The 26,150-nt window shown below is 44.2% G+C and overlaps 1 protein-coding gene across 6 annotated transcripts in view; it reads right to left on the minus strand.

The window, feature by feature from the left end:
• Positions 1–26,150, minus strand: part of KIF6 (kinesin family member 6) — a 300,109-nt gene that overhangs the window by 141,748 nt on the left and 132,211 nt on the right. The window lies entirely within an intron of this gene.

Consider the following 26,150-nt stretch of genomic DNA (forward strand, 5'->3'; position numbering starts at 1 on the left):
TTAACATTAGTACATAATTGTTTGAATGTGTTACCCATCTCAACACCTTGGCCAATTGAATGCTATTCTTTCCCAATACTCCTCATTCTCATACAAATTTTATTACATTTCCTTACGTCTCTATAAGAAATACCCAGCTCACAGACTTGGACCGGACACTGGGGTGGGTGAACCCCACCCTTACCGTGTAGTTTTGGGGCCAATGTTCCGGTACTACTAGCGTCCTCGCAGTAACACCATGAACCACAAAAAGGCGTGTGACTTTTAAGGGAAAAGGTTGCAGTCCAGAAAAGGGATTAGTCTAAATATGGATTGGGTTTTCCAACATCGGTCAAAATCCCAAATCATTTTATACATTCCCTTTCTACATCTACATTATTTAATGATTTTACATTGTTTTCAATGGCTAAAGTTTGATGTTGTACATAACATTGATGTGTGTGCATGTGTGCATATATGTATGTATAAAGACACACACACACACACACACACACCACACACACACACACACACACACACACACACACACACACACACACACACACACACACACACACACACACACACACACACACACACACTCTTTAGGTTATGGTGGGTGAAAAAGGTGACTGAAACCCCCCACCATATAGCGTACAAAATAGCACATGAAAATATATTACTTGTGAGCACATTCACATGTCTTAGACAAGTCTGCAGCCCTGCTTTTCACCATTATCACCAAGCATACAGTGCTTCCACTGCCGCAAGGGATTCTGGGAAATTACATGCAAATGAGCACACAGTGCCACCTTTTGCCTTAAATATATTATTACATGGAACCCTTAAGCCAATGCTCACTGTTTTAAACACACATTTTAAACACAGCCTGGGATCAGATGCAAAGCCAGTAAACCCACTCATAGACAGGTGTTTCAACATTTTGGGTCTCATCAATGTGAGGTTGGTTGTACTGGCTTTGCAATTCAAGACTTGGAACAATGTCCTTTGGGACAGACAAGACCAAGGTGGATATGTTTGGCCATAATGCACAGCGCCACGTTTGGCGAAAACCAAACAAAGCATATCAGCACAAACACCTTATACCAACTGTCAAGCATGATGGTGGAGGGGTGATGATTTGGGCTTGTTTTGCAGCCACAGGATCTGGGACCTTGCAGTCATTGAGCCGACCATGAACTCCTCTGTATACCAAAGTAATCTAGAGTAAAAATGTGAGACCATCTGTCCGACAGCTAAAGCTTGGCTGAAATTGGGTCATGCAACAGGACAATGATCCCAAGCACACCAGTAAATCTACAAAAGAGTGGCTGAAAAAGAAAGAATCAAGGTGTTTGCAATGCCCCAGTCAAAGTCCAGACCTCAACCGATTGAAATGCTGTGGCGGGACCTTAAGAGAGCCGTGCATAAACAAATGCCAACAAACCTCGATGAACTGAGCAACGTTGTAAAGAAGAGCGGTCCAAAACTCCTCCACAATGATGTGAGAGACTGATAAAATCATACAGAAAGCGATTACTTCAAGTTATTGCTGCTAAAGGTGGTTCTACAAGCTATTGAATCATAAGGTGAAGAGGTGAAGGTCATCAGGAAGCGCAATGTCATTCACCTCTTCACTGTCCACGGGATCGAGAGAACGACCCCACACTGGGTTAAGCAGCATTTATTCATGTTTGTATAAGTATCACATTTTTTCACATCTGTGTTTATAATTTTGGAGCGCCACTTTTTGATATATTTGCCTGTCCATTGAATCATAAGGTGTACTTAGTTTTTCGCACATGTCTTCTCCATTTTGGCTTTATTTTTGTTAAATAAATCATGACACGGTGTAATATGTCATGTGTTGTTGTTCATCTGAGGTTGTATTTACCTAATTTTCTTTTTCACACAAGTGTGTGTGTGTGTTTATATATATATATATATATATATATATATATATAAACACACACACACACACACTTGTGTGAAAAAGAAAGTACACCCTCTTTGAATTCTATGGTTTTACATATCAGGACATAATAACAATCATCTGTTCCTTATCAGGTCTTAAAATTAGGTAAATACAACCTCAGATGAACAACAACACATGACATATTACACCGTGTCATGATTTATTTATATATATATATATATATGTTGAGCGTGGGGAGGTGTCCGCTCTGCCGCTGTTCGCTGCCCTCTCTGTGAGTCCCCCTCCTTCACACACGCACCCCTCTTTCACTCTACTCCCCTCTCTAACCCCTCCATATTCACACTCACCCCTCTTCTCTTCCCCCCTCGCTTTCCCTCGGTCCCCTTTCTCTCACTGCCCCCTTTCCCTCTCTCAGTCTATCGCCCCCTCCCAGTCCCTACCTCTGAAGCAGAGTACATATAGGCCCTACGCAGTGCTGGAGGGGGGCCTCCCTAGATGTCCGAAAAAGGTAGTTGGGACACACAGGGTCGCTGATAGGGTGGGATAAATGGGTTTGGTATTCCAGGCCTGGAGATAGAAGAGGCAATGCCAACTGTAAGTAACCTTCCAAGGTCACTCCAGCATCAGCAAGGTCAGGGCCTCCCACACTGGACAAACAGACCCTGGACGTGCCCCCACCCCCTAATGCTTAACGAGTGGCCTTGGGCCAAGGTAGTCGTCGGAGCGTTGGGCCCCAATAACCCTGTTGGCAGTCCTTCTTTATATAGGGAGAGACGTATTGCAGTGACTCTAAACACTCTCCTAGAAATACACCAGGCACATCAAAAATTAGGGAAAAAACTATAAATTTAGCAGATACACATGCATTTTAAAAGTTAAAGATTACATTAATATGGGTTGGTATATTCCTGAAACATAAGTGTTGATATAGTCTAATTACTAAATCTCCGGTCTGGAGCAAAACTTTTGCACAAAAATATCAAGAACCGGAATCCCACTGAAAGCAATGGGGGAGGGGCGTAGGGGCGTAGGGGCGGTTCCTTTGGCAAATCAGATAACATCACATTGTTCCTACTTGTTTTTAGTTTGGCAAAAAAGTTGTTTTGTTGGTCCACAATTGAACCATTGCATCAGATAATACAAACATGCAGAATTTATTTGGGTCATTACAAAAGTGGTGATAATTCATCTGCAATGATCATTGATGAAAATGGTCTAACATCACCGTGTATAGCCCTCGTGATTTCTTGCTCTAGAGGAGTCCTGTTTAAACGGGCTATAAAGAGCTACGCAGGAACTTAACACTGTATTAAAAAAACATTATAAACTTATAACGAAGACACTTAGGACGGCATCTGCTAAATTTGACAAAGGGCTGCAAACTGCTCCAAATCCTTTTGGGCTTGTGATGGTTTTCTGCAGGCTTGGATTACATTTAAATGCATCAGGCAGACTGAACACAGTGATACGCTTGGCTCAGGAATAGTACTGTATGCTCCACTGGATCTTCAAGCCAGGCCCGCCATGGCTGACTTAGAAGACACTTCCCTACTGATGAAGACTGAATAAGTGAAGACATCACTTGGAACTGAAAAAAAGTAGCTCGCTCAATACAAGTTCCAACCCCAACTTTCATGTGCAATTAGTGTTCCATGGATTTATAAGACATACTGTATACTGTATGTGAGGTACAGCATCCATAAAAGCACAGGGCAACCGATGGCTTAACAGGTTAATGCCTGAACTCAACAAACAACAGAAAGGACCTGCCGCTCAGCCCAATACAATGATAAGTATATGCTATTTAGAAGGCGGTGCATGAGGGAATAGGAACATATATATACAACAACTTTGTGAATCCCACTAGGGGTCACAAAAAAGCGCCCCTCTCAAATTGCACTCATGCCTATACAGTATTATATTAAGCAATAATACCTCATGCCTCCCCGGCTCCGTTTGCCCCCCTTGCTCCGATTGGCCCCCCTTGCTCCGATTGGCCCCCCTTGCTCCGACTGGCCCCCCTCGCTCCGTTTGCCCTCTTGCTCCGATTGGCCCCCCTTGCTCCGATTGGCCCCCTTGCTCCGACTGGCCCCCCTCGCTCCGTTTGCCCTCTTGCTCCGATTGGCCCCCCTTGCTCCGATTGGCCCCCCTTGCTCCGATTGGCCCCCCTTGCCCCGATTGCCCCCCCCTTACTCTGTGTCAGAGTGTGTGAGTGTCAAGAGTGTGTGTGTGTGAGTGTGTGTGTGAGTGTGTGAGTCAGTGTGTGTGAATGTGTGAATGTGTGTGCCAGTGTGTGTGAGTGTGTGTGTCAGTGTATGAGTGTATCAGAGTTTGTGAGTGTCAGAGTCTGTGAGTGTCATGAATACAGACACCAACCCACAGTCAGTCCTAGTCACCCACCCAAGTGTCAGTCACCCACTCATCAGTTACCCAAGTGTCTCCCACCCACCCAAGTGCCAGTCACCCACCCACCCAAGTGTCAGTCAGTCACCCACCCACCCAAGAGTCAGTCAGTCAGTCAACCCAAGAGTCAGTCACCTGCTTGGGCCGCCATACACATCGGAAGGCAGCAGCTGCAAACATTTGATGCAAAGCTCTCTGTACACTATAATACCATCTATGAAAAACTCAAATTGTTTTTTTTTATGTATCGCAATCTAACGGAAGAAGTGTCCCCACTAATGAGAGCACTCAATTCCCAAAGTGACTGTGTTGTATATGGTTGTGATTAAAAACGTTGATACTTTATTAGAGATAAACTCCAAAAAAATGAAATAAGGTATACATAAGGCAACACAATTAGTGCTAAGTAGTTCTGAAGGGTTCAAACCCGGATAGTAAATGGTTAACAATAACCCAGCAAAGTAATTTAAAATGCGTTGCTATTCAGGTTGTATAGCAGCTTTCCAAGCTGCCGGTTTTTTTTCTTTAATTTTTCCCCCCTTTAATATGTGCATCAATACAATCCACACAATGATAAGTAATTAGCTAAATTGTGGATCGATCTGTTCTCCTGTGAGCCATCGGCAAAGATTTGGCTCGGGGGTTCACTAAATGGCTGTCAGTGCAGCAGAAGAGGACCAAAGATGCAAAGTTCTGTGGGGAAGATCATGTGACCAGGCAGTCACTAGATACAATTAGTGCACTGCTAGAGAGAGGGCAGGGCTTAAAAGGGGTGCGCCAGAGTCTGTTTCAGAAGAGGAAGGGGATGCGACTTTGTAAATGGTTGCTATACAAACAAAAAATGCTTCTTAAATTACAATACATAAAAAAAAATAATTCAGAGTAGTTTTTAAAAAAAGAAAATGCTACCAGTACAAGTATTTTCCCATACTACACAACTGATTTATTAAAAAAAAAAACACAAGTAGGATATTGCTTGGTCTGCAGCTTTAAATATAAATCTTCAGCGACACCTGTGATCCTGTTCGGGTCTATACGGGCTAGTACATTTTATTTTTCTGAGTTTATCTCTTATAAAGGAGCAACATTTTTAATTACAACCATATACCACGCAGTCACTTTGGGAATTAAGTGCTCTCATTAGAGGGGATACTTCTCCCTTCAGTTCGTGTATCCATAAAGACCCCCCCCCCCTGATCGTAGCACCTCCCACTATAGCACTCACCAAGCAGTCGAGAGGGTCCTCCCATCCCCCCTTCCCTGTGTATGGGTGTATCACAATCTACAAAGAATCTACTAATAATTAATTATACTTATTGGAACATTTTATGTCAAAAAGTATCTTTAAATATGATGAAACAGGGGGGAAAAAAGAGTCATAAAAAAGAAAGAAACAAATCACAGCAGAAAGCACAAAGATGCTATTGTGGATTACATGAAACAAACATGTATTTTAAAACAGAATAGAGGGGGGGGGGCGGGGGAGCGAAGCTAAATAAGAGACTGAGAACACCTACAATAAAACACTGACCGTTGTAGTGACGGATAAGAATTCACAAATAACCAGAGCGTCTGTGATCCGGACGGAGAAAAGACGGAGTACAGCAGCAAGAGAGGGGCAACAATACTATGGCTCTATTAAACACAATTTAATGAAAAAGTGACAGCATGGCGTACACGCAGGAGATACACTCTAACGCGTTTCACACCTAGCCTGGCTACTGGATACTGATATCTTGTAACCACAAATTGGTAGCACCGATAAACAGAACATTGCTCTCTTTTCTCCATCATCTGTGATGACCAACTCAACATAGGTTTCCCATCGGGAGGTCGGAGCTCTGCACTGCATGTGGCAGGTGTTGGAAATGATGGAAAATACGGAGAAGACATGCGAAAACGAGAGCCTTGCCCACCAATGAGATAAATATCCAACTCGTCTGAAGAATGGATTAGGAATTGGAAGAAAAGTAAAACAAACGCTCCCAGCTGAAAGCTTGGCGTTGCGTCATCCTTTTTTCTTTTTGAGTCTGTATGTACAGAGAAAAAACAAAAGGCTTAAATCTACATTTAAAGTCCAATTATAGATCTAGTTCTATATTTGTAGAACTGAGTCTAAGCAGCAGTGGAATGTTTTGCTGTATAATTGGTATGTGCAAATAGCTGTGTGTTTACTAGTCAGCAATTTATGGATGTTGAGCCAATGAGAAACTAAAGAAAAAAAGAAAGTCAAAATCAATGTAATTGTTCCGAGGGGACTATGTATCACGCTGCTTACATTTGAGCCATGCAAGCCTTCTTTTTTCCACACATCAATGTGAATCAGTGCCAAAGAAAGCTGCTAATGACATTTCTTACATTTTCTGCTGGTCCCGGAGGCATAAAGTTTAATGCAATCTCAGACCTCACAGATTTATTTGAAACAAAAAAAAAAGGCTTATCCTTGATAACAGGTGCAAGATTTTCTACACACACTTATTGCACATAATCACTTCTCGCTCACCAATTAAAGCTGCATACCAAGCAATATCCCACATGTGATTTAAAAAAAAAATCAGTTCTGTACTACAGTATGTGAAAATACTTGTAGAATTTAAAATTGTAAAGTCATTTTTAATGTATTCTAATGTAACAGGCATGTTTGTTTCTATAGAAACCCTTTACAAATCCACATCCCCTTCCCCTTCTGACAGGCTCTGGCTCTTGCCCTCTCTCTAGCAGAGCACCACTTGTATCTAGTAACTGTCTGGTCACATGATCTTCCACACAGAACTTTGCATTGTGGGTACTGTTTTGCAGCAATAACGGTGAATTAAATAACCCCAAGCAAAGCGATCGATTTATAGGAGAACGGATCGATCAGCAGCTTAGCTAATGACGTGTCAGTGTGCAGATTGTATTGATGCACTTATTGAATATATATATATATTTTTTATTTTTTTTATTTATTTATTTTTAAACGTCAGCACTAAGCTGTCAGAATTGGAACTTGGCCCTGTTGTAAGAAGCGGAGCTAAGCAGGAAAACAACTTATTTGCCGTAAGTATTAGCACTGTTTAATTAAAATGGCCTTTTAAGAAGCGATGCTACAACATGGGAATGCAACTATAAAATGTAACAATGCATTTTCTTATATAGCTCAGACAGCAGCACTGAATATGTAATGTTTCACGTACAAGCGTCGCTGCCCTACAGAGCTTGCAATCTAATATTAGTGCCAAGGTCACAAGGAAAGCGGCCACTGGGATTCCAACCAGGCGAGCTTCGGCGTATTTGCACAACAGCCATTTCTGACACAAGTTAGATTGCTGCAAAAGTCCCTCCAGCAACTAATAAAAGGGATAAACCAACTTGGAAAAGGAGAGGCACCCGTCGTACTTAGCACATTACCGAACAAGCCCGAGTAAGTGGGACGGGCATTGAACCTCTTTGCTGCCAGGGCCTGGAACACATTATCCTGCAAGGCATGTAGAGCCTGAATAGCAAAGGAAGAAGCACTGTGATCCCTTTTAAGTGGACTTATATATGTTTCATTTATCTGAACCTGTGATGTTTTTGTTGCAGGACTTGGTATTTATTTGCACGAGGAACCCACGGACTCAGCATGCAGAGGGGATATGTTTATCGCAGTCTCCCAGCTGCAAAACTGGAGCAAAAAAACTGCACCGAAGGTACAGTATCAAAGAAAAAAAAAGGCCCAGAGGAAACAATTGGATTCTTTACTTTAATAAATGCGGTGCAGTATTTGTGCTCTAGTTTTGCCCCATTTTTGCTACCAGGTGATTTTAATACATGACCCTCAGAGAGTTCTGATTTGGAGAAATAAAAATGTCTAGATATGCTGTCTTTACCGGTGTGCCAACGAATAAAGGTGCGGTTTCATGGCTTTGATTATTTTGTGTGTGTGGAAAATCAGTCATGAAAAGCAAAACCCTTCATGAAAAGCAAAACCCTTCATGAAAAGCCTGATAGAGGTCACACCTGATGGCTAAAAAGATGGAACATCTGCATTGCCCAAAGGTAGACAGCCTGATGGGTGTCCCCAAGAGCTGCTCCCCTCTGCACAGGACCAGCGTGCAAAGGGTTAACATTAGCATGTACTTTGTGGAACGTCAACCCCACCCACTGGAATGTTAATGAGCAAAGAAGACAAAGAACTTTGTGTTCACAGCTGCATTGAATCTCAACACCCCCAGTGTACTGTACATCTACATTGCCCCAATGGCGGGCAGCCTTTGGCGCAGCCAAAGGGCCGCTAAAGGGTGTGAGCCGTTTGCTGCCATTCACTGATCTTTAGTGATTTTAAAGCTGCTCTATTTCAATCAAACTCACCAGCTCTTTATCCCTTGTAACCAATTTTCCAACTTTATCTGTCCATGAAATGACTGTGAATTGACTGTAAAACCTCTGTTCTTTTAATGTAACCATGTATTTTTAAAACTCTGAGCCCAGGACATACTTGAACATGAGTGGTAACTCTCAATGTATTACTTAAATAATAATCCCCGGAGAACAGGCCATTACTGGCCAATTGAGGTTGAAGGCCCAAGGTGAAGCCGAGGGACTTTAACCCAGCCAGGGCATTATTGGCCAGTAATGCCCTGTTCTGATGGGATTATTACTATTATAGGCTAAATGTAGGCTTTTAAAAAAAAAAAAAAAAAAAAAAAAATAGACACTTTTGTATACTGTAGATATATAAATCTGAACTACGCTGATGCATCTGTGTAGAAAAAAGAAGTAAAGTAGCAAATGAGAGGGGAGAGAGGAGAGAGAAGAGAGAGGTGGGGGGAGTGGGGAGAAGAGAGTTAGGTGGGGGGAGGGGGGAGAAGAGAGAGAGGTGGGGGGAGGGGGGAGAAGAGAGAGAGGTGGGGGGAGGGGGGAGAAGAGAGAGAGGTGGGGGGAGGGGGGAGAAGAGAGAGAGGTGGGGGGAGGGGGGAGAAGAGAGGTGGGGGGGAGGGAGTGGGGAGAAGAGAGAGAGCTAAGTGGGGAGAAGAGTGAGAGGTAAGGGGGGAGAAGAGAGAGAGGTGGGGGGGGGAAGAGAGAGAGGTGGGGGGAGGGGGGAGAAGAGAGAGAGGTGTGGGGGGGACGGGGGAGAAGAGAAAGAGGTGGCGGAGTGGGGAGAAGAGAGAGAGCTAAGTGGGGAGAAGAGTGAGAGGTAAGGGGGGAGAAGAGAGAGAGGTAAAGGGGGAGAAGAGAGAGGTAAGGGGGAAGAAGAGAAGTGAGAGGGGGAAGAGAGAGGTGAGGGGGAGAAGAGAGGTGAAGGGGTTGGAGGAGAGCGAGAGATGAGGGGGTGAGAGGAGAGAGAGATGAGGGGTGAGAGGAGAGAGAGATGAGGGGGTGAGAGGGGGATGAGAGAGAGGTGAGTGGGGGAGGAGTAGAGAGGGGGGAAGGTGGAGAGAGGTGAGGGTGGGGGAGAAGAGATAGGTGAGGGGGGATTGAGATAAGTTGAGTTGGGGTTATAGAGGTGAGAGGAGAGGAGGGAGAGAGGTGAGGGGGGGAGAAGAGAGAGTTGAGGGGGGGAGAAGAGTGAGGTGAGGGGAGAGACGAAAGAGGTGAGGGGTGAGAAAAGAGGTGAGGGGGAGAAGAGAGGGTGGAGGGAGGTGGGAGGGGGAGAGAGAGAGGTGAGGGGGGAGAAAGGTGGGAGGGGGAGAGAGGTGAGGGGGAGAGAGAGAGGTGAAGGGGGAGAGAGAGGTGAGGGGGAGAGAGAGAGGTAAAGGGGGAAGAGAGGTGAGGGGGGAAGAGAGGTGAGGGGGGAAGAGAGGTGAGGGGGGAGAGAGAGGTGAGGGAGGAGAGAGAGGTGAGGGAGGAGAGAGAGGTGAGGGGGAGAGAGGTGAGGGGGGAAGAGAGGTGAGGAGGGAGAAGAGCGAGTTGAGGGGGGAGAAGAGTGAGGTGAGAGGAGAGAAGAAAGTGGTGAGGGGCGAGAAGAGAGAGGTAGGGGGGAGAAGAGAGGGGGGGATAGAGGTGGGAGGGGGAGTGAGAGGTGAGGGGGAGAGAGAGAGGTGAGGGGGGAGAAAGGTGGGAGGGGGAGTGAGAGGTGAGGGGGAGAGAGAGAGGTGAGGGGGGAGAAAGGTGGGAGGGGGAGAGAGGTGAGGGGGAGAGAGAGAGGTGAGGGGGGAGAGAGGTGAGGGGGAGAGAGAGAGAGGTGAGGGGGGAGAGAGAGGTGAGGGGGGAGAGAGAGGTGAGGGGGGAAGAGAGGTGAAGGGGAGAGAGGTGAGGGGGAGAGAGAGAGGTGAGGTGGAGAGAGAGAGGTGAGGGGGAGAGAGAGAGGTGAAAAGTGAGAGAAAGAGAGGTGAAAAGGGAGAGAAAGAGTGGTGAGGGGGGGAGAGAGAGGTGAGGGGGTGAGGGGGGAGAGAGAGGTGAGGGGGGAAGAGAGGTGAAGGGGAGAGAGGTGAGGGGGAGAGAGAGAGGTGAGGTGGAGAGAGAGAGGTGAGGGGGAGAGAGAGAGGTGAAAAGTGAGAGAAAGAGTGGTGAGGGGGGGGAGAGAGAGGTGAGGGGGTAGAGAGATGAGGGGGGGAAAGAGAGGGGTGAGGGTAGGGGGATATTTTCAGCGCGCTCCCCCTGCATCTCTGAAAGGTGAATTGGCAAGTTGCCAAAAATTCCGGGCATTATTCATTCAGTAATGCCTGGAATTTTACTGCTTTAGCCTACTGTATAATTCCTGGTAAAACATTTTTATAAATAAAAATCATATTTTTTTTATACTTCGTTTATCTTTTATTTTTGGCTTAATAAAAGGATGATGACATGAAAAACATGTCAATAATAAAGTTATAAAGTTGCATGTTCCCACCATCCAAAGTAGAAAAAAAGAACCTGATTTGAATGTTTCACTATTAGAGTGACTAATTTTACCACTGATTAGGATAGGATGAGTACCTTGAGAAATGTTTATAGTCAAAAAGGTAATTAACTTCAGCGCCAAACCTTCTGTTTGAAGCTGCTCTAGAACTGAAGTTGTTAAAGATGTATGTAGGTATGTATGTATGTGTTTATTTATATAGCAACATTAATGTACATAGAGCTTCAAAGTAGTCATACAAACGACAATCATAAATAATAAATAATACAAATAACACATAATGAGCAGAAGTGCTTCAGACATAAAAGTAACATTTAGGAAAAGGAGTCCCTGCTCCGAAGAGCTTACAATCTAATGTGTAAGTAGGGAGAACATACAGGACAGTAGGAGGGCGTTCTGGTAAGTGCGTCTGCAGGGGGCCAAGGTTCATATATCAGGTGTAAAGTATTAGCCATGGAGCTACTCATATGCTTCTTTAAGCCGGTGTGTCTTAAGGTGGGTCTTAAAGGTGGACAGAGAGGGTGCAAGTCGGGTACTGAGGGGAAGGGCATTCAGAGGTGTGGGGCAGTCAGTGAGAGAGGTTTAAGGCGGGAGAGGGCTTTAGATACAAAGGGGGTAGAGAGAAGACATCCTTGAGCAGAACACAAGAGTCGGGATGGAGCATAGCGAGAAATTAGGGCTGAGATTTAAGGAGGTTTTCACGATATCCCTACAGGTGGCTCAGTCAGCGGCTCAGTCAGCGGCTCAGTCAGTGGCTCAGTCAGTGGCTCAGTCGAAGACTGAAACCAGGGCCGCCAACAGCTGGGGAGAAAGGGCACTGGCGTCCCGGGCCCCGTGGGTCAGGGGGGCCGGGCGCCAGTTAATTAAATCAAATAAAAAAAAAGGTTAAAAAAAAATGGCGGCGATTATTCGCGGTCCCGGCGCACATGCGCAGGGCCTGCTCTACCCCCCTCCCCCCCCACACGCTCCCAACGTGGGACGGAGGGGGAAGGACCAGCTCCTCCTGTGGCCCACATCTCCCCCCCCGCTCCCAACGTGGGACGGAGGGGGAAGGACCAGCTCCTTCTGCGGACCACATCTCCCCCCACTTCCAACGTGGGACGGAGGGGGAAGGACCAGCTCCTTCTGTGGACCACATCTCCCCCCACTTCCAACGTGGGACGGAGGGGGAAGGACTAGCTCCTCCTGCGGCCTTCTTCCCCCCCGCTTCCCCCCACGACCAGCTTCCCGCGCTCCCCCCGAGGCCACCTTCCGTGCCCCCCCAAGCCCACCTCCCGTGCCCCCAAGCCCACCTCCCGTCCCGGGCAGCTGCCGCGGGGATATCGGGGGCAGGAGAGGAAAGCGTCCGGCAGAAAGCTGCACCCACCCGGTCAATGTAAGTCACCCCACCCACCCAGTCACTGTAAAGTCACTGTCCCACCCAGTCACTGTCACCCACCCAGTCACTGTCTCACCTACTCACCCACTGTCATTCACCCACCCACCCACTGTCATTCATTCACCCACCCACCCACCCACCTTCATTTACCCACCCACCTACTGTCATTCACCCACCCACTGTCATTCAGCCACCCACCCACTGTCATTCACCCAACTTTCATTCACCCACCCACCCACTGTCATTCACCCACCCACCCACTGTCATTCAAACCCCCACGGTCATTCCCCCACCCACCCACTCTCATTAACCCACCCACCCAACCACCCACTGTCATTCACCTACCCAACCACCCACTGTCATTCACCTACCCAACCACCCATCGTCATTCACCCACCCACCCACCCACCGTCATTCACCCAACTGTCATTCACCCAACCACTGTCATTCAAACTGTCATTCAACTGTCATTCACCCACCCACCCACTGTCATTCACCTACCCACCCACCCACTGTCATTCACCTACCCACCCACCATCATAAACCCACCCACCGTCATTCACTAACCCCCCCACCGTGATTCACCCACCCACCGTCATTCAACCACCCACCGTCATTCACCCACCCACCGTCATTCACCCACCCACTGTCATTCACCCAAACCCACTTTCATTCACCTACCCACTGTCATTCACCCACCCACCCCACCCAGTCATTCAAACTGTCATTCACCCACCACCCCACCCACTGTCATTCATACTGTCATTCACCCACCATCATTCACCCACCGTCATTCACCCAACTGTCATTCACCCACTCACCCACCCAGACAGCCAGTCACATGTCTTTTGTTGAAAATATAAAAATAAACAGGTTGCATTGTAATGTTTTTTTCTGTATCACAATAAGAAAACAGTAAAGTAAAAGTTGCACGCTAAAAGATATTTTTCCGTGGTAGGTGCGCTATGGGTTGGGGTGGGGGGGGGCTGCTCCTTTTATTTGTCCTGGGCCCCATGATTCCTGTTGGCGGCCCTGACTGAAACTTAAAGGAATTGACGGAAGGCCACCACCAGGAATGGAGCCTGTGGCTTAATTTCACTCTGCGTGGTGAACCTCACCCGGCTCGGACACAAAGGATTGATAGCCACTGATTGAGCCACCTGTGCTGAAGCAGAGATATCCTTAAAACCTGACCTGTTGGTGGCCCTTGAGGACTGGTGTTGACCACCCCTGATATAGAACATCTGTCGGTCCTTCCATCACCGACATGAGAAATTGCCCAGCCTTCCTTACAGCTTCCATTACATTCTGACAAGCACACTTAAAATCAAAGACAAAAACAGAGACCATCTGTTTTCTCAATCAAGGACTGAGGAACATTTTGAAGATAAAATGTGGAGCAGCTTAGTGAAACAGGAGCTGTGCTTTACGAAGAGTTAATCGTTTGTTTGAATTAAAATACCCATGCACCGAAACACCCGTATTGACTTTAGCAGAACACTGCTCCCCATGTTCTGAAAACATCAAGGCATTGTGATTCCAGGCGTACTACGCAGTGATGTCATTACTTGTGGTTATCAAAGGGAACTCTAGGGCACCTTTCAGAGTCGACAATAAAATGTGTATGTGTACAGAAGCAGTAAAAGCAAAGATCAACTCTACGAACTGTAGGGATTTTAATATCTCGGTGATGAAGCAATGGTATAAAGTACTGTAGCTCCAGATAACAATCACCCTGGCAGATATGAGTCCCATATACTATACATGTAATATGTGTAATACACACTGCAGTATACACATTTAAACCTTCTTCTGGCATCCTTTGCACTACAGATTGTACTTTAACGCTTACCCCAGTTGACACACCATCCAAATGTTTGCCCCTTAGTTATACATTGAAAAATCCTTAAGACAATTATCCCAGTCTCACATCACTGATATGCATGTCTAGAATGGATGCCCATTAAGGTAACATGTAGCCAATGCTTACATACTTAATTTTTAAAAGTGTTACATACAGTATGAATGCTGGATAAAAATGAAATTGTAAGATTTTTCTCATTTTTTTTCTGCATGAATGGGCCACAAGGTGCGTTATGAAATAGCACCACTTAGTGAATATGGCTTGTGCGCTTGAATTCACTAAGGTCGGATAAAGGTTATTGCACCGACATTCAGCCATAACTTCCTTGACTTGACTTGGGATTCTGATAAGATAACACTTATCAGAGGTCAATGAATCTCCTGACTGGTGTCTTCCACAGCCAGAAGAGGTCTTATGGGACAGCACCCCTTAGTCAATATGTGCCTTAACCCAATCAATGACACACAAAGTCAATAATGCATAGCTCAACACCCAGCTTGGGAAATAGAACCACTATAGTACTGTTGTTGCAGCGGGTGGTTCTATTTCAGTGCCTTACTTATGCCATATGATCTCACACCAAAACCTCAAAGTATCTATACCTTACTGATTGAGGTTTTTCGGTTAGTCCAAACACCCACAATACGGGGATTCAATTTATAGGTTCGACTCCCGCACAACATGCTAGAGTGTGTTAATGTACACACTATACAAAGTCTACCTACACAGCACGTTACTACATACGCCCTGATACATCTTTATTGAGACACACTTTGCCTAGTGGGTTTAAACGGCCCCTCCACCTATATCATTAGGTAGCTATCAACATAGTACTAGATCCCAAAAATCTATTAGGGATCTCCATATGTACATCTACCCACCTAGCCATAGATGGGTTACTTATGATACAGTCACATGCTGTTGATTTACTATTTAATTGTATTTTAACCCCCCTTTTTTTATTCATTGATAATCATTAAAGTCTTTTTAACCTTATAATTACACATATAGTGGTGAAAGAGTGCTTGAAGACTGGGTTCCTTTTTCTTTGTGTACACATTATTAATAGGTCCTCCTCTGCCAAATGCTTCAGGGGATGCGGGCAAAATGGATCTTATCCCATGTGTGGTGGTTCTGCCCTCAAAAAACCATTATGGTCTCAAACGTTGTCCATGATCAATAGGGTTCTGGGCGCCTCTATAAGACAGACCACTGGCTGGCTCTACTTTATAAAATGCCCACTGTATACACCCAGGCAGAAAAGAAACTAACAACCCACATAATAGCCGCCTACTGGTTGAAATCAGAGGTACCCTCTCGACATATGGTAGAATAGCATCCTTGGAACGTGATGACTATGGAAAGAATAATATTTTTTCTAAGCGAATATTGTGCTAACTTCTCAAGGGTATGGGATCCCTGGGTGGTATATATTGGTGACCCTAACTTCAGTGCTCCCGAGACGCTGTTATAGTGGAGTGTGTTGGTCCCTGTTGCTTTGATAAAGCACCACGCCTAAGAATATGGTAGAACTCTAACCCCCTCTAAGAGGATAACATAATACACTTTTTTTTTTAAATTAAACCATAAGGCACAGGCCTGCTATCCCTGCCAAGTGAGACTCTGGGCCCCCTCCCTTTCCCTCACTCATTCCCCTATACTTTATTTTGGGATAACGACTAATGGCAACAGGGATGCTATGTTGGCAACCCCCCAAATATATGTAGCAATTCCCCTTTTTGGTATTTCTGTAATGTCCTCCTTGACTTTATTCTGTATCCCCCTGGAAATTTAGTACAAATAAACAGTTTAGAAAAAAAAAAAAATAAGATGAAAACATAAATTTAAAAAGTTTGAAACATTTTTATGAGTTGCAATCATGTTGCCAAAGAAGAGGAATGAGGTTATCAAAATGTAACTGATGGGACATGCAGAATAAAAGTACATTGTGCTGCATATTTCTTGCACATCCCATAAATCAGACCCCATCTGTGTTCTTGTTACATCACAAGTAAAGCTCAGGACACTGTCTGTTGCACATACTTATTGCAAAACTTGTAGGGCATTGAGTTATGTGTTTCAACGAAACCCGCAATAAGGACTTCATAACGTAAGTTAACCTGACCTCATTAAGGTAGTGGAAAAACAGGAGATTTTATTTTATTTGAGATTGATAATGTTCACTAATTCTAAGAAAAGTGCCAAGGAACAGAGATTTTGAAGCAGAAAAATCATCTCCAGTTAAGAACTGGTTAGCTGCTGCGACTGTATCATGAGTAACAGAATAAACAGGTGTCTTACAAATTAAATGGGGTCATATTAGGTCAAACCATGATGGAGAAGGATGTAGGTGTGGTTGTAGACAGCTGATTTAGCAATAGTGCCCAATGTCAGGCAGTAGCTGCAAAGGCAAAAAAAAAGATTTTATGTTGCATTAAACGGGGTATGGATGAAAGGAAAGTATGCAAATTATGCCACTTTATAATGCATTAGTAAGACCACACCTTCAATATGGAGTACAGCTTTAGGGATCAACCATATGAAATTAGAAAAAAGTGCTGTGAAAAAACACGAATTTAATAAAGGGGATGGAAAAATCTGACTTATGAGGAAAGGCTAGCTTCAGCACAGGTGGTGCAGTCTTCAATTGAATCACTTATTGAGCCACCTGTGCGGAAGCAGGGATATTCTGAAAACCAGACCTGTTGGTGGCCCTTGAGGCCTGGAGTTGGCCACCCCTAATCTAAATGATGCGGTGTAAAAATGTTCTCGTGTCAGCCTACTCTGATGCCAATTGTTTAAAACGTATTTGAGATTTCTTACATCTGACACTGATGTATTTTACAGCACAAATGTTAACAGCACCCTAGACTTTGTGGCTTTACGTGATTAAAAGAACAGGAAAGACTGTAGCAGCTATGGAAGCAAACTTATTTAACATCGTATTATTCAGGCAAGCAATGATTCTCTCTCCTGCTCCCACAATACTGGATGTAACTGTTTGGGGGGATGACATTTACAATCTTAACATCAACATACAGTAATAGCACAAAGCCCATTAAATACAAGGCAATACCAATACACACTAGCATACCATCCTGGGGCAAACAGAAGGGTGATATATATATATATATATATATATATATATATATATGCGCATGCTCCTAATGCAAGTGAATAATAATTCAATTTATTAAAAATAGGACAAGCATTGTCCATCCAGGAATAAGAAAAGAATGCTAAAACTGCATATTTGGGAAATAGGCCACATAGATACAGTGTGACACTGCTGGATTAAACTCCAATGGAGGAGGAAGATAAGGTGAACAGCCTAAGGCCACGTCCCTGCTGCCTGCTGCAGCGCCCGCTATGGCGTGCGCTGCAGGAACCCACCTAAATGGGGCCGGGCCTGCTACCAGTGTTGGCCGCCGCATTGCGCCGACAGATTTTTCTGAAGACAGAAAAACTGTGTTCAGATCTGGCGATAGAGTGCTGACCACGCCCCCCAGCAGTTCAGCCAATTAGGGTGAACCTGCCAGGTGATGTCACGGCCGCACCCCCCGCCCCTCACCCTCCCGTCTTTCCTCTTGCAGCTCTGAAGAGACTGGGGAATAGAGCTGCACGCGCTGCCAGCCTGGCAGGTGCGCATGCAGCGCCGACACCGGGGACTAAGCCTAACCTGTACGGCTGACTGTGTGTAGCTGAGAGTTGTGTGGCGTGATTGACTAGCTGAGTCACTAGATCAAAATATTCCAATTAAATCCAATGTACTCTGTATGAAATTGGTATTAGGTGAAGTGGGTATACTGTATATTACCATGCTGGCAGTCACTCCGGTCATCTTCAAATATTTAGAAAAGATACAAAAAAAAACAAAAAAATACCTTCATACCAATATAAAAGATAATCTAAATATACCAGTCTGACACCGGGGAAAGAGAGACAATGTTTCAGGCTAAAATCGGTCCTTTGTCAAGAGTCTTGACTGTGAAGACACTTAAAAAATGTTTGAAGTTATTTTTATACATACACATGTATAGCAAATAATTTGTCTGTGGCAAGTTTGTTGGATGTTATATATGTCCAATACAAATATGATTTCACATAAAATAGAATGAGTGATGTCTTTATTTTTCCTTTTGATGTGACACGTCCCTTCATCTTTTCATAATGACCATTAAACTCATGTCCCATCTTCCATTCATTATTTTTAAATACCGACCTCAAAATCATTCTTTAAGAAAAAAAAAGTACAACACGAGATGGATTAATAATAACAAGATGCCAGACAAAGGTTCTCTGTGTGTATCCCGGTTTTGCCGAATTTTCTTCCATTCATAGAATTATGTGTAGCCCCCTTTCCCTATACCTAATGGAACTACGCGGGTAACCACGCATGCTGCTATATCTGTCTGCTCACAGGAGGCCTAAGCCTCCGCCTCTGGGAGCCTGGGTGAGCTCTTTCTCCTTGCAGTGCAGCGCCTCCACCTATGAGGGATTCCAGCGTTGACGGTGTAACCCCTCACAGGAACCGATATACAGTAGTAAGTAATACACCACACAATGTATATAACTAAGGTTTACTGTACACACATACTAATACAGATAACACAATAAATGGGTACCCACAGTATAAACCCAGTGACCCAACACGTGGAGGTTCCCCCAAAGTACTGAGGGTGCAGTGGCACCAATACCCCTGGTGTCCTGCCAGAGCAATTCCCACCCAAATGTGAGGTAGCGCTACCCCCTGTAGATGTAGGTACACATTGGGTACCTGCCTGGGTACTTCAGTACCCAGGTGCTGCTTGGCGTAATGAGTTGGAGCGGGTCCCACATAGCGGGTCCTACAACACAAATCCCCTCTCTCCTAAAGTGTCCGGATCCTCCTCGCATTGTGAGCTCCAGCTCGGGGGGGGGGGGGGGAGGGGGTCACACAATGTCTCTGAATCCTGTGACCTGGTCCCAGACCACTGCGTGGCTGTCTGGTCACCGGTGCAGGAATAACAATAAGGGGAAGAGTCCCTATCTGGGGCCTTCCTTACAACACTCCTCTACTATGGCTCAGGGCTTGACTGGGGCCTAGGGGCAAGATCTAGGCCTAGGCCAGGAAGCACTGCTCCCTGGACACTATCTTCCTCTTTGCCTCCTCTGCCTCACTGCTTTCTGCACGTGGAGGATATCACGTCCTTCCTGCCTGCGCGAATCCCATTGGCCCCATGTCGGCAGTCCCTCCCTCTAGGGATTCTGGGACATGTAGTTCCGCTATACTCAATGCAGAGCCATTCTAAGATGGCCGCCGCCTCCTCCTCCACTGCACGGGTGCCTCATCGCATGCGCAACTCACAAAATGGCCGCCCCACACTCCCGATCTCGCGGAGCTCATGGCAATAGCCGAGTAGCTTCCCCGCACAGGAGGCAGGGTAAGGGGACTCTGCTACATAGGTTATCACACATGGATTTATTAATCTGATATTACACACAGTCGTAATGGAAATCCTACTTCAATAGATATTAGACTTCTTGGAAATTGGTCAACAATGGCGGTTTATGAGTTTGTGACAGGAATCCTGAGAGTGAATTCTTTACTAAAAATACTTTCCCCCCCCCCCGGTGTACTCTGCCCTCTCCGTGGGCCTTTAAAAATTCCTTTGATATCACTGGCCGTTGCAGAATGAGTCTGGTTAAGCATCGCAAAGAGTTAAAGGATGTAGTGACTCATCGGGGGATTTTAGGAGTGCTGAATGGTTCCAGGTGATGATTTGGAATACACATACAAGTAACATTTAGAAAAAGGCTCAGACCGCTGCTATTTTAAAGAGAACAATATGGGCTTTTTGTCAGCTTCAGAGTTGAACAAGCAGGGCTTTTCATTATTTCAATAAAATAAAAACAGACGCTGAAGGAAAGGAAAAAAAAAAACCTGGCTTGGTTAAGTGTTTTTAAAGACCGTGCACACTACATAAACTCTCCGGTGAGTCACGAATTTAGTTTCATTTTGAATTACAGACGTTTGAGGCGGTAGTAGGATCTTACAATAACCGAAGCAAGATTCTGAGCAGATAATATGGATGGTCAGGTACATATAAACAGATATGCAGTTCGGACGTTACTGATAAGGCAAGTTACAGAGGCATAGTAGTCATCATTGAACCCGTTAACGCTGAAGTGTTATTTAACCGTAGTGCTATTGAAAACAATGGTTAGGGAGATAACACACGTGTTACTGCATTTAACGCATTGTTTTGTGCGTTAACGGAGTAATAATGTCTGCCACATTTGTGTATTCTCTGCAGTAATATATGTTCCTGAAATGTCATGGAAATTAATTTTTGTCCCATACAACTGCAATGGTTAATGACATCCCAACGCTTCTGACACGATTCCACCACGGGAAATGGTAATGACTGACAGGAACATGATATAAACATGACATTTTGCTATGGCTATAGTACACCCAATTTGGTAAAGCAGCAAACTGAACATCTTTCTTTCTTTTTTTTAATGAGTCAATGGCAATTCCATGTTATTACCTCTTAGGCTACTGGGAATAGACTTCAACAACTCCCTTACTGGTGAGCTAATCTTCTATGGTACCTTCAATGCACCCCTATAACCCAAAGACCCTTTCCTTAATCATTGACTCAAAGTCTCTGCCAGACAAAGAAGGCAAAAATAGAAACACAATATTTCCAAAGACACCGACTCCCAGAGAAATGCCTGATCTAGTCCCAGTGGGAGAAGAGCATGCTGAGGTCTGAAATGGAAAAAAAAACCATAATGTCCTTCTACTCGTGTATATAATCACAATTAGAAAGGAGTCAACTTTTATTTCTGTGCTTATGCAAAATGATCTTATTCCTGCTCACACCGTACGCTGCTTACAAATACTTTGTAGGAATGTATTTTGTAGGGTTTCCTCTGATGGGGGGTTATTTCTTGTCCTTTGTGGGGAAATCGGCTACTTGAAATGCACCATGACAATGGCAGTTACTGTACGTAAAGGACGCAGTTCAAACAGAGAACCTTTTATCCTTTGGAAATGTTTCTATAAAAGTTATCACGATTAAATGAATAGGGGTCACTCATTATACCTTCCCAGCAAAGTCATTCTGAAGTTGGATTTTGAAGCCGGTACAGTAGTTTTCTTCCATGTCTGCCTCTATCTCCACTGATGTAACCTGTGGTTCCTTAAAATCTAACAACACAACTGCATCTGTACATATCCATAAGTATGGTCACATCTGTATTTATCTACAAACACATCTATATCTATATACAAACAGGAACACATTTATATGTATTGCCTTAAAAGCTATTTAAAGCAGGACTCCAGTGTACAGTTTATGTGTCTTTAATAAGAAGTAAAAGGATGGTCTGTGATGAGAGTCACAGGCCAACCATAAGAATTGCGTTGGAGGTACACACCTGGGCAAATGAGAATGTAACTTGTAATCATTGTAATTAAAATAAGATGGCAATAATAAAATAAACCCGTGCAGTGAACAAAAATAAAAGTGTCAAAATGAAGTTAAAAACCCAGGGTAGAGCACAGATCTCAAATAGTAGTAACCTGTTGTGGCTAACTTCAGACTGGCCAGAGAGCCTGTGCAGGTGAACAGACAGCACGTAGGGAAATACCCAAGATGCCAACAATAAACAGGGGCAGAAACAGAGATATACCCTATATGTCCCTTATCTGAATGTGTAAGACGTAGAGCAGGGTGTAACTGTATAACCCAGGGGTGCGCAATATTGCATTATAGAACAAAAGCACAGGTTCACAGGCTTGGAAGACAGTAACAATGTATCTACTGTATACAAAAGTCATTTTGGGGAGATTTTTTGACAAATAATAGATCTTACAAACTTCATATCAGTATCATAAGGTAGTTAATAAATAATATTCAGATAAATACAGTAAAGCAAAATTCTATGATAATAACATTTTATATTCCCCCTAGCTCTTTATTTCTGACTTAATCTGTATATATATATTTTTTTTTTCCCAAATAATTTTATTAGGCATTTATACAACAGATATATATTTTATTTTTTTAATTATTATTATTATTATAACAAATTATAATAATAACTTTATTTTATATAGCGTTTTTCTCCCAATGGGCTCAAAGCACTTCACAATTACACGTAGGAATTTTTACAGCAACAAGGAGACTTCTGCTCCAAAGGCATGTTTGTTACATGTTAGTACACAGTGGGCATATACTTTGTGCAGCACTCACAGAGCCCAAGTAAAAGCATTCCCTTGATTATCTTAGGCACCCAGTTCCAAGAAGATTATTAATAATAATAGTTTTTTTTCTCACATAGTGCTGCCAGGGGAGCTTACAATCTATGTGTTTGGTGCCGGAGGCACAGGTAGATAAAGTGACTTGCACAAGGAGCTGACACCGGGAATTGAACCATTATCCCCTGATTCAAACTCAGTGTCATGGTTTACAGAGTCAGTGTCTTCACTGAGCCGCTCCTTCTCCATATACTACATACTGAACATTGACCTTTAGGTTATATCTCTAGTGCGAATCTGCATCCTATAAAACCGTCTCAGACAATGCCTCTGTGGAACCCTTTATGTGGGTGAAACCACAAGCGTAATAGAGGAGAATAAGTGAATACAAAAGTCTTATTAGGAATAAGTCACATATCTTCAGTTTCCGGGCACTTCCAGGAACACGGCCATACAGTGTGGCCGTTTAGAGTTCAGGCAATAGAACCAATAATTAAACCAAGACAAGGGGCTAATCGTATGAAACTGCGGAAGATAAGACAAAGGTGGATATACTGTATGAACTGGATAACATGATACCAAGAGGCATGAACGAGGATAAAGACTTCTCATGTTTCTTGTGAGATGGTGTTCTGTGATCCAGATTATACATACCAAAAATTATTCTAAATACCTGGTCTTATTTATTTATAAAATATTTTACCAGGAAGTAATACATTGAGAGTTACCTCTTGTTTTCAAGTATGTCCTGGGCACAGAGTAAGACAAATAATACATGGTTACAAATACAGTTACATAAATGAACAGGGTATACATTATATACAAGACATTGCATGCACAGTTAAAGAAATTATATATTATGGGCGTATGAAACAGTTACAGACCAGATTAAAATGTGAGACAGCCTTAGATTTGAAAGAACTTAAACTGGTGGTGGATGTGAGAGTCTCTGGTAGGTTGTTCCAGTTTTGGGGTGCACGGTAGGAGAAGGAGGAACGGCCGGATACTTTGTTGAGCCTTGGGACCATGAACAGTCTTTTGGAGTCTGATCTCAGGTGATAGGTGCTGCATGTGGTAGGGGTGAGGAGCTTGTTCAGGTAGCTGGGTTGCTTGCCCATGAAGAATTTAAAGGCAAGACAGGAAAGGTGAACTTTGCGCCTAGACTCTAGTGATGACCAATCTAGTTCTTTGAGCATTTCGCAGAGATGTGTGTTGTAGTTGCATTGGAGAACAAAATGACAAATTGAATTCTAGAGGGTGTCGAGTTTGCTAAGGTGGGTTTGGGGTGCCGAGCCATATACTATGTCTCCATAGTCAATAATTGGCATTAGCATCTGCTGTGCGATACGCTTTCTGACCAGGAGACTTAGGGAGGATTTGTTCCTGTAAAGTATCCCTAGTTTGGCATGGGTCTTGGTTGTCAGGGTATCAATGTGCATTCCGAATGTTAAGTGGGAGTCAAACCATAAGCCCAGGTATTTAAAACTAGTGACAGGGGTTAGGGTGGTGTTAGCATTGGTTCTAATCAGGAGCTCAGTTGCTGGAAGCTTTAAAAATGTAGTCTTGGTCCCAAATACCATTGTTACAGTCTTGTCAGTGTTTAAAAACAGTTTGTTTTGGGAAATCCCGTTTTCGAGTCTCAAAATGTCAGACTGAAGAATGTGTTGAAGGTCAGAGAGGCTATGGCTGTGTGCATATAGGATTGTGTCGTCTGCAAACATGTGTATTGAGGCTTCCTTACAAGCTGTGGGAAGATCATTAATGAACACTGAGAAGAGCAGGGGCCCCAGAACAGAGCCTTGCGGGACACCACAGGTGATATCCAGGGGGTTGGAGTTAGAGCCTGAGATGGACACATGTTGGGGTCTTCCTGATAGGTAGGACTGAAACCAGTTTAAAGCATGCATCCCTATTCCAGAGCTCTGGAGTTTGTTAAGCAAAACTTATATTGTTTCATAGAACGTAGATTAGTAATAGAGATGACCTAAAGGTTAAGGTATGTATTGCCCTTCTATACTCAAGAATGCAGCTTTAAAAATGATATAAGAAATAATGTAAGAAAAATGTGTAAGCTTTTGAATTTGAGAGAAGTATACAGGCCTGACAAAGGCCTGACGGGCTGAAACGCGTCAAGAGGATCCGTTTGCACTATGTTCTATTAAAGTTTCATGCCACACTGATCAGCCTTTCCTGAAGCTTTTATTCCACGGCTGTGCGGCGTACTGACCTCCCTGGGGAGGATTTCTAGTGTTCCGGTGCCTGCTGCCTGCACGCCGGGCTGTGTATGGTGTATCTGTGTCTCCCTGCTGCATCCGGAAGTACCGGCACTGCCGCCGGTCAGGTGACCACCCACCGCGATCGAGCGGGTGCAGGGTTGGCGGCAGAAGAGATTGCTGGCGACGTGAGAGGATCATCCCATCAAGAGACAACGCAGACAGAGGGACACACAGCATTGTTCATGCAGGAAGACAGACGGGCCACTTCATTACGTCCCCCAGTGCAACTGTAAGTTATCTTCCTTCAAGTTTTTCTCCAACCTCATTGTGCTTATAGCTAGCCAGTTGCAGAGAATTACATGTAATCAATAACACACTGGGGGATAGTGGCAGTTATCAACCAGATTTATTGTCAAAACACCATTTCACAGCTGCAGCTACACTTTCTGAGCGCCTGGTGGGTTAACTGGCTGTTTACCCGTTTTCACAGAAGTATACAGCAAGTCTAAATACATACAGTAGAGGTGAGGAGCATATCGCTCTGCTCTTAAACAACCAGAACTACGGCTTTAAAATAAACACATTGTAATCTTTAGAGTATCTTGCCATGGTAGTGGTGAATTGCACTGCTTATGGATACTGTATGGCCTATTGCCTACTGTATGAACTCACAATACTGTAGGGGTGCACGACCAGCCACGGTCTCCAAGGGGAATGCTCTTAATCAATATCTAACACGGAGATGAAGGTGATCCAGTTGTCTCAATACAAAAAAAAACAATTTACTAGTTAAAAATGATCAACGTTTCTGTCCAATCTAGGACCTTCATTAATACATTTTTTTTTTTTTCCAACTTAAATTTTTATTGGGTTTTACAATGTAAATATTGTGACACATTCCATTGTTCGGTATCGCAGTACCCACAGTTTTCATCCTTGACCAACTACATTTAATCACAAGACTTGACAAACCTGACCTACATGACTCGGACTGGACAACAACAGGGACACACAAAGGGGGGGGGCAGAGTGGGACGACCTTGAACTAGCAACATGAGTGTAGCATCCTCGACTGCTCTGATTCTAATGGAATCTTCTAATAGTTAGCGGCGTAGCAACTCGGTCTTGCTAACCTATTGGTGTATCCTACCTGTCTTCTAACGAAAGTGTGTGAGTCTCACCCCGTCACCGGAGAACGCATTCAGCACTATTAATGCAGGATCGTGCCGGCATCTACCCCTGGGATGTCTATCTGGGCAATCCACGGGGCCCATGCTTTGAGGAAATTTGAGCCAGAGTCCTTGACCCAACTGGTCAGCTG

Source organism: Ascaphus truei, chromosome 4 (genome assembly GCF_040206685.1).
Source record: "Ascaphus truei isolate aAscTru1 chromosome 4, aAscTru1.hap1, whole genome shotgun sequence".
NCBI classification, from domain to species: Eukaryota; Metazoa; Chordata; class Amphibia; order Anura; family Ascaphidae; genus Ascaphus; species Ascaphus truei.